Raw genomic sequence first — 9,587 nt, forward strand, 5'->3', positions numbered from 1 at the left:
GTTGCCCCGCTGCGAAGACCCACCAAGTGCTCACCGGGGCACACAGTCACGAACCCTCAAGACACTGGAGGCAGAAAAGACGCCCCAGGCTTTCAGAGGCCGAGAATGACCGAGAAGAAAACACCGGGAATCAGATGGATCGGCTGGCCTCGTATTTGTTTCTCATCACTACTGTAAATAACAACCACAAATTCAGCAGCTAACAGCAGCGCACCATCAGCATTTGTGATCAGAAATGCCACACGGGCCTTACAGGGCTGAAGTCAAGGTGTCGGCTCAGCTGCCTCTCTTTAGGAGACTCTGACGGGACCGTCCGTTCCTCTGCCTCTTCCAGCTTCTGGGGGTCACCACGCTCCTGGACTTGTGGTCCCTCTAGCTTCAAAGCCAGCGTTTCCAAGTCTCTCTCTTCCCCTTCCCCTGCCAACCACCCCCCAACTCTACTTAAATTCTCACAGCTCCTGCAACTCTGACCCTGCTGCCTCCCTGTAAGGACCCCTGTGATTCCATTTAAGCCACAGGAGAGCCCCCGTTCCAACATCCTTAACACAGTCCCACCGGCAGGGCCCCTTTCATTGTGTGCAGCGCCGCGCTCACAGGCTCCAGGGTTACGACTGTGCATCTCTGGGGGCAGAGGCATCATTCGGTGCCCCAGCCAGCACTGGACATCTAAACAGCAGCCTGGAACACAGCTGGCAGCCGGCACCCCACTCCATTTGGCTCAGAAATCACTTTCTGCCTGGAAGCTTTCTCTCCTCAACCAAACTATCAATCAAGTGGGAGGGCAAAATGAAGACATTTTCCAAAGTAAACTCTCAAAAGATTCACATCCCACACATCCTCTCTGAAGAAACTCCTGGAGGATGTTCCCAAACAAATGACTCAACCAAGAATGAAAAGGCGCTGGGCTCACAGGAAAGTGTAGGTGCGGGGGGCGGAGGGGCGGAAAGAAACGGTATTGGCAAAAGTGTTGAAGACGCACTGGAGGACAGGGCTGGCGTCCAGATCCGAGGGCTCAGAAAGGCCCAGCGCTGCTCCCTGGGGAAGACGGGCTGACTCTGTCCAGTGCCTGTGACCTTACTGTGCGTGTGTACGGATACTGGGTAAAGAGTGCGCGACTGAATTAGCAGTAAGTTCATGGAAAGCCAGGCGTATGACTATAAAAACAATGATTGACTCCGAGGAAAGCAGAAGCTGTGCAGGAAAAGAAACCGGAATCATCGATTGTTACTTTGGCAGTTTCACAGCTGCAAACAGTACTTCCTGGCCCTGAAAATGTGGATATTGATCATCTGTTTTGCCAGAACCAACCTAACACAACCATGAGGGGTGAGTGAGCAGGGCTGGAGTGGGAAGCAGAGCTAGCCTCAAGTTTGAGTGAGGATCAGAGAGCTGGAGAGAAAGTGAAGAATCGGGAAGGAGTGAGGTGAGGACGCTGTTCAGGGCCTGGAGGCAGAAGCCGGAACAACCGACCGGAAGAGCCGTCGCCGCTGCGTAGTCACTCAGGCGTGCCTGGCTCTCTGCGACCCCGAGGACCATAGCCCGCCTGGCTCCTCTGTCCCTGGGATTCTCCAGGCAAGAATGCTACGTGAGTTGCCATTTCCTTCTCAAGGAGATCTTCCCGACCCAGGAATCGAACCCACGCCTCCTGCTTTGGCGGGCGAACGCTTCACCACCGAGCCAGCAGGGAAGCCGGAAGTGGAGGTGAAGAGGAGCTTGGGTGAGAAAGAGAAATGGGGCCTGCCGGCTACAGGGCCAGCAGACCTTTTCTGCAAAGAGCCAGCTGCACAGGTCTCCTCTGGATTCTTTTTGTGGCCGAACAACAGTCAGTCAGAAATGCGGTGACTCAACACCACTTCTTAGCCGTCAGCTCTGTGGGTCAGAACCTGGCGCAGGTCGGCTGAGTTCTCTGCTGGCCGCTCACGTGCAGAAATCAAGGTGCCAGGGGGTTCCTCTCGCCTGGAGACCCTGGGGAAGAAGCTGCCCCCCCAAGCTGGCAGCTTCTGGGTCCTGGCGCCTGTAGGACCAAGGACCCCTTTCCTGCTCTGGGGCCCCTCTAAGCTCAGGTCTCATTTGCCTCTCTCTTCTGCTTTTAAGGGCCCACCCAGACGACCCCAGGAGAACATCCTTATTTTAAGGTCCACTGATTAGCAACCTTAATCCCATCTGCAAAGCCCCTTTGTCAAGCAAAGTACCACTGTAACAGGTCACACCAACGGGGAAGGCCGCGCCGACGGGGAAGGCCGCGCCGCCTCGGTCACCGGGACTGGGTTCTGTCCTCCAGCACAAGAGCGGTCAACAGAGCGGAAACGACCACAGGACACCCAGGGAAAGAGCCAGAAGAGCCCCAGTGCCCGCAGTCGCCGCTCTGGGGAGGGGCTGAGGCTGGCACAGAGGAGTCCGCAGCCTCGCCTTCTGCGGTGACGCCACAGTGTTCTGATTAAGCAATAAAGACCGTACACGTGCCTGTGTGCACTCTGCTGTGTTTAAAACAGGTAACCGACGGGACCTACTGCAGCGCGCAGGGAACTCTGCTCCGTGTTACGTGGGGGCCTGATGGGAGGGGAGTCTGGAGGGAATGGATACAAGTGTACGTATAGCCGAGTCCCTTCGCTGTTCAGCTATCACATTGTTAATCGGCTATACCCCGATACAAAATAAAAAGGTTTTAAAAATTGCATGTGTACATAAATAAACAAACGTTAACACAGGCACAGAAAACAGTGAGGGTGACTGACTGTGACTGAGGACAGGGGCTTAAGGAGCTTTTTCTCTCCAGATCACACCTTCCTGTCCCCTCTGACTGCTTTGTTACAGTTAGCTGCGGTTATGAAAGAAAGCGTTGCTCAGTCATGTCCGACTCTTTGCAACCACATGGACCGTAGCTCTCCAGGCTCCTCTGTCCATGGAATTCTCCAGGCAAGAGTACTGGAGTGGGTTTCCATTTCCTTCTCCAGGGGATGTTTCCGACCCAGGTTGAGCCCGGGTCTCCTGCATTGCAGGCGGACTCTTTATTGTCTGAGCCACCAGGGAAGCCCTGAGTTATGGCTATGGTCAACAGAAAAACGCACACACATTTGATTTTACTGATGTTTATAAAGAGTTCAAGAGCTAGGTAGCAAATAGCTTCAATACATATCTGTAACAGAGAAACACTCATGTTCCAACTCTAAGTTAAAAGTGTGAGAGAAAAGAGCATACCCAGAAAATGAATCCTGCTACATAAATGTTCATGGGAAACGACTGAAGGAAACACACTGGGACGCTAACAGCGAGGGTTCCAGGTGGGGAAATCACGGATAATTATTTCCTCCTTGCTAGTTTCTTAATACTTCCCAATTTTCTGTTATAAGCGTGTATCATTTTTATAACTGAAAATATAAGCACTCTTAAAAAAAAAAAAAAGTGTAAGTGCCAAGTGCACGGCAGGGTTCATGTCAGTGGGTTGCCAAGGTTTCCTCCCAGCAAAGGCAGCTTGTGAAACAGTCAAAGGCAGAGCTATTCCTGGTGAACCTGGGTTCTCAGGAAAGCGAGCCTCAGTGGGAAGGTGAGAGAGGGCTGTGTTATGGTCTCAGTGAGGCCACTCCTGCCCAGACCAGGGCTCTCAGGGTCCTGGAAAGGCCCACCACCCTGGTGCAAAGCTGGCACGTGCTGAGGAGCTGCCGTTTTCCATACAGACCAGATTTCTTATCCCCGTACTCCCTCCCCTATCATGATACAATGTTATAATACGCCATAGATAGCAAGGAGATCAAGCTAGTTGGACCTAAAGGAAATCAGTCCTGAGCATTCATTGGAAGGACTGGCGCTGAAGCTGAAACTCCAGTACTTTGGCCACCTGATGCGAGGAACTGACTCCTTGAAAAGACCCTGATGCTGGGCAAGATTGAAGGAGGGAGGAGAAGGGGATGACAGAGGATGAGATCATCGGATGGCATCACCAACTCAATGGACATGAGTTTCAGCAAGCTCCAGGAGACAGCGGAGGACAGAGGAGCCTGGCGGGCTGCACCCTCGGGGTCACAAGGAGTTGAACATGACGGAGCAACTGAACACCATCACCGCCTCATGCGCGATGTTCCAGCAGGTTGATGACGTGCGCTATTAGAGCATATTCACACGGCTCAGGGGATCATGCAGTCCCCTGAAATGAAGCTCTCACTGGGCAGGCCCTTCCCCAGACAACCCGCATCTGTGACCCGTCAGCCCCTGTCCGGCTGGCAGGGAGCCCCCGCTTCCCCTCCCCCGCTTCCCCTCCCCCCCCCCCATGCTGTGGGAGCCCTGAGCGTGCCAGAGCCGGACACATGGGCTCCCGGAACTCGTGAGCCATGAGACACAGACATGGCCGAGAAGGGGACGCAGAGGGACAATGGGGAGCACCCTGGAAGGCGCCTTGTCAGGGGAGACGGATGCAGCGTACAGAGGGGAGCTGTGACTTAGGGCGCGTGGAGGACTTGTTCACAGGGAGATGAGAAGAAAAGCGAAAACCCTCCAGCCCATTCCCCGAAAGGCAGCAGGGACACAGCCGTAATAGGTTCCCTGTGAAGCTGGGACAGGATGAGTTGGCAGGGACAGGAACAGAAGTTAGACACTCAGAGGGTTTCGAGATCTGACTTAGAAACAGTCACTTGCACCCCCAGCAAGAGGCGCTCCAAAGACCATAGAAGCGAAGCAAGTCTTGGCGCGTCTCCAGCAATCACGTGCTGTGAGCGCTGCCAGGGTGATTCTGAAACGCACGCACCGTAAATGAGGAGTAGGCAACACTTATCACTAGGAACCAAGCTTTTTGCTGTTATTGCTGAAACAATATGAAATCTAACAATTTAAGGGAAAACTCTGTAAGCCTTCAACTAAACAAAAAATACCAATATAACCTCAGCACACTCTTCAAAAGGACAACGTCTTTCCCAGCAACATCTAGAAACAGCAGTGGACCCAGGAGCTGCGAGCACCCCCAGCACCCAGCCTGTGGTTTTTAAGTGCCTTTCCTGCTAAGAGGCTACCAAGGGTCCACGGAATACAGTTAATTCCAGATACGGGGCAGGAAATACAGAAGATAAGCCTGAAGCACCTGTCTTTCCTAGGGTCACGTCAAAAGGACTCAAGAGGACACTGATGGGCTCAAACAAGCCAAAAATGAGGCAATTTGATCATCAGAAAGAGTAGCTGCGGGGAATTGGGGCTCATCACCCACAGGTTCAAAGGGAAACTAAAGCTAAAAAGCTTGTTTGTCATCTCTGGAGGATGTTTAGAAACTAATTATCATTCTGAAAACTGGTAAATATGAAGGAAAAAAATCAGACATCTAAGGAACTCTGCCCTAGAATAATCATAAATCAAAGACAGAAAAATCTTCTTTTGGGAAAAAAAAAAAAAATCCAGCAAATGAAAAGAAGGACAGAATCAGAACTTTGCCGTTTTGCTTCCTTGTCACACGATGGATCTGGGCAATGACCATCGCTGATCCTGAACCCAGAAGGCCGCTGGCCAGTGGAGGACAGAATGGGCCAGGCTGACCATCCGAGTCCTCTTGATCGAAACACCGGCCGACCAGACACGAAGGAGATGAAAGAACGTGGTGGACTCAGCAAAGCACACGACGTGGGAAACTGCAGGACCAGAGAGCTGATTTCCTCACTAAGTACACTCCAAGAAAAAGATGGAAAAGGCAGGGGAGAGTCCATAAATTAGGAGATTTAAGGACCCCTCAACCACATGCAACGTGGGAATCTGGACCCTGAGTCGCATGAGCTAGCCGCGGAAAGCACTTACGAGTCAGTGCGGGGAAAGGTGATGCTGCTGATGCGTTTAATGACTGATGCTTGAGACTCACTTCACAAGAGTTCCTGCACCACCTCACACGGTCAGAATGGCCACATTCAAGAGCCTCCAAGCGTCAGACGCTGGAGAGGGGCGGAGAGAGGGGGGCCCCACACTGTCGGTGGGAATGTGAGCCGGTGCAGCCACTATGCAGAACAGTGCGGTTCCTCAAAACCTAAAAACACAGCTGCCACGTGACCGAGCAGCCTCGCGGCTGGGCGTATATCCCGAGAAAAGCGTGGTTGAAGAAGATGCACGCAGCCAGTGTCCACGGCAGCACCAGTTACAGGAGCCAAGGCGGGGAGGCAACCTACACGGCCGCCGACTGCAGTGGATGGCGCCAGGGTGCACCCCTTCAGCGGGACACAGCCCCGAGAACGAGCTCAGTAGTGCCATCTGCAGCCACGGGGCTGGGCCTGGAGACCATTACACTAGGCAGGACAGAGAAAGGCAAGCACTGCATGACGTCGCGCGTATGTGGACCCTAAAGGGTGGCATGGATGACCCTAACAACGAAGGGGAAACAAGCTCTCAGACACAGAGGCCAGACTTGTGGGTGCCCCGGGGCGGGAAGGCTTGGGATCAGCAGGTGCAAAGTCCTGCTGCGGGGTGGGGAGACGACAAGCACCTGCACAGCACGGGATCCAGTCTCCGGGGATAAGCCGTAGCGGGATGGACACTTTAAAGGATGTATATGCGTGCATCACTGAGTCGCTTCACTGTATAGCAGAGACTGGCACAGCATTGCGAATCAACGGCCCTTCCGTTAAAATAATAAAATCAAAGTTGTTATTGCAAAATGGAGGACAGGTAAAACAGAATGGACCATTAATGATTCATGAAGCCAGTCCTCGTTCATTCTCTGTTCTTTCATACATGTTCAAACTCTCCCCAGACAGAAGTTTCTAAAACATTTGAAGGTGTTCTAGTCACAGCTCACAGCATGCACTCAGGAAGAGCTATTCACACAGCCTATAAAAGATGGCACGTTTCTGGAAATCTGCTTTGGGTGACTTAAGAAACAACTTTACAGCAAAGATGAAGTCAGCGGTGCATGTGAACAGTTTGAAAAAAGTTGTTTCATAAAATGAGAGAGTAGGAAAATAGAAGCATTTTGAATTAATATATTGTACAATATGTAATTTTAAATGTGCAACTGCAGTCATAAGTAGTATAATTAGGCCACTGATTATTTATTCTATGACTCCTGCCTGAAAGTTTGCATATTCAAAGTAGCAAAAATGAAGCTTCTTACTTTTATCCTTTCATTAGGAAAAGAGGAGATTGCCGAAGATGTAGGTTGCCCAGATTCCCTGGAGAAGGAAATGGCAATCCCCTCCAGTATTCTTGCCTGGGAAATCCCACAGACAGAGTAGCCTGGTAGGCTATTGCTGGGTTTACAAAGAGAAAAAAAAAAAAATCTGTAAAGCAATTATCCTTCAGTAAAAAAATAGAAAAGAAAGAGTTGGACACGACTTAGCAACAAAAACAACAACAATAAAAAAAAGTAAATAAAATTAATGCCAACCGGTGAATTAAAAGCAAAATTTACCCCATAAAGTTCAACAATACACTTCCCAGTTTGCTCCTTGTAAAATATGTGTCCAGATTTGCAACTTCAATAATATAAGAAGTGCCGGTACCAAAGATCAGCATTCAGTAGTATTTATTCAACACTCGGTCAGAGGAGATGTGATCCACGCCGGGTGGTGCTCCACCCGAGTGTCTGTGGAGCTGGGAGGGGCACCTGGACTCCCTCCCCCCGGGATCCTGCTGAGAGGCAAGTCTGCACCCCACCACCTCTGACTCCATCTCATGGAAGTTAAAAGCAGAGGGGAGCCTTGGCAATTGTCTATCTCCTCATGAGTCAGAAGGAAGTCTCAAGGTGGCACCCCAAGTTAGTGGCAGGACCAGGGTGATCTGGGGGTCCCTCGACTCAGATGGAGCTGATCTGAAGCTGGGGCAGACCCCCAAGCAAGGGCACCCGAGGTTGGTAGAAGGTCAGTCGTACTGCGTCTGTTAGCAAACAGCTGTTTCCTTGAGCCACCCAAAAGCGCGTGCCCATCCCAGCTGCCTCGTCTTCTGCCCCTAGAGCCTCCCAGACATTGTCATGTCCCAAACCTACAGGCCTGTCCACCAGAATGGTTGAGATTTCAAGGACCGACAGCACCAGCGCTAGGCAGGGCACAGGATGAGTGGGACTCTCCCCAAGTGTTGGTCACAGTGGAAGCGGCACAACTACCCAAATGGGTAAGAATCTCCCTGCAGTGCGGGAGACCCGGGTTCAGTCCCCGGGGCGGGAAGATCCCCCAGGAGGAGGAAACGGCAACCCACTGCAGGATTCTTGCCTGGAGAATCCCATGGACAGAGGACCCTGACGGGCTGTACAGTCCATGGGGTCCCAAAGAGTCGGACACGACTGAGCGACTAACGCTTTCGCCTTTCGCTTGGAAGAAGCGTCTGACGGCTCTGAGACAGACCGGAATCCGGGACACTTCGCTGCGGCGCTCGCACCCGGACAGAGGTCTCTCCCAGCAGCAAAATACAAAGAAAGCACACGGGGCTGAAGACAGCTGCATGCAGATGCAATTAGGGCAAATCCTGGGGAAGAGACACCGAGAAGTCCCCACTGCCGCTCCTCAAGAGCCAAAAGCCAAAGCAGGATGCTGGGGGCTTCCCTGAAGCTCGGTGGTAAAGAGTCCGCCCGCCGATGCAGGGGACACAGGTTCGATCCCTGGTCCGGGGAGATCCCACACGCCGCAGAGCAGCTGAGCCCGTGTACCTCAGCTCCCGAAGCCCGAGTGCCTGACCCCGTGCGCCACGAAAGAGACGCCACCGCGGTGAGAAGCTGGCACGCAGCACCGAGCGTGCAGCCCCGGGGCCGTCACCGAGAGAGCCCACAGGGCAGTGAAGACCCAGCACAGCCAAGGGTGCATGACAAAATAAAGGAGCAAATCAAGTAATTTAGAGCGCGGGCCATCAGCAGCAAGAGCAGGGCAGGCCCTGCTGCACCCCCTGCCCACAAAACCAGCGGAGCCGCCCCTCCGCCTGCCCCCTGGCACGCCCCTACCCTCAGCCCCTGTGAGGAACAGCTCGCCCCTGTCTCCGGAAGCTGGCGGGAAGGGGCCTGTTGTCCGTTCACACTCCCGCCAGTGCCATAGGGGCCCCAGTGAAGCCTCTCCTGGATTTCTTGTCTGGCCTCTGGTCAATTTCTACTGACAGGGGAAGGCCAAGAACCCTGGTCAGTATCAGATCCTTCCAAAACGAAACATGCACTTCACCTACGACCTGTAAATATCATGCCTGAGTCTTTGCTCAAGAGAAATGGAAACATGTCCACACAACGACTTGTGCAAGAAAGTTGACAGCAGCTCCATCCTTACTCGCCCCAAACTGGAAACACCCACGTGTCTCTAAGCCACTGACTTGTGCAAGGCGGTACTGCGTGGCAACAACCAGGAACGGACTACCACCACGCACAAGGGTGTGGGGGGTCATGCGTGACGGTCAGAGAACCAAGCCTTGGAAAACAACGCACTGCTACAAGCTGTTCTAGGACAGGCAAAACTAAACCATGGTGGGGAAATCAGAACGCTGCTTGCCTCTGGACTGTGAGGAGAGGGCAAGGGATCTCCGGGGTGATGGTATCTTTTTCTCTACAGAGGTATCAGTTCAGTGCAGTTCAGTCGCTCAGTCCTGTCCGACTGTGACCCCATGGACTGTAGCACGCCAGGCCTCCCTGTCCATCACCAACTCCTGGAGTTTACTCA

This window comes from Budorcas taxicolor, chromosome 1 (genome assembly GCF_023091745.1).
Source record: "Budorcas taxicolor isolate Tak-1 chromosome 1, Takin1.1, whole genome shotgun sequence".
NCBI lineage: Eukaryota > Metazoa > Chordata > Mammalia > Artiodactyla > Bovidae > Budorcas > Budorcas taxicolor.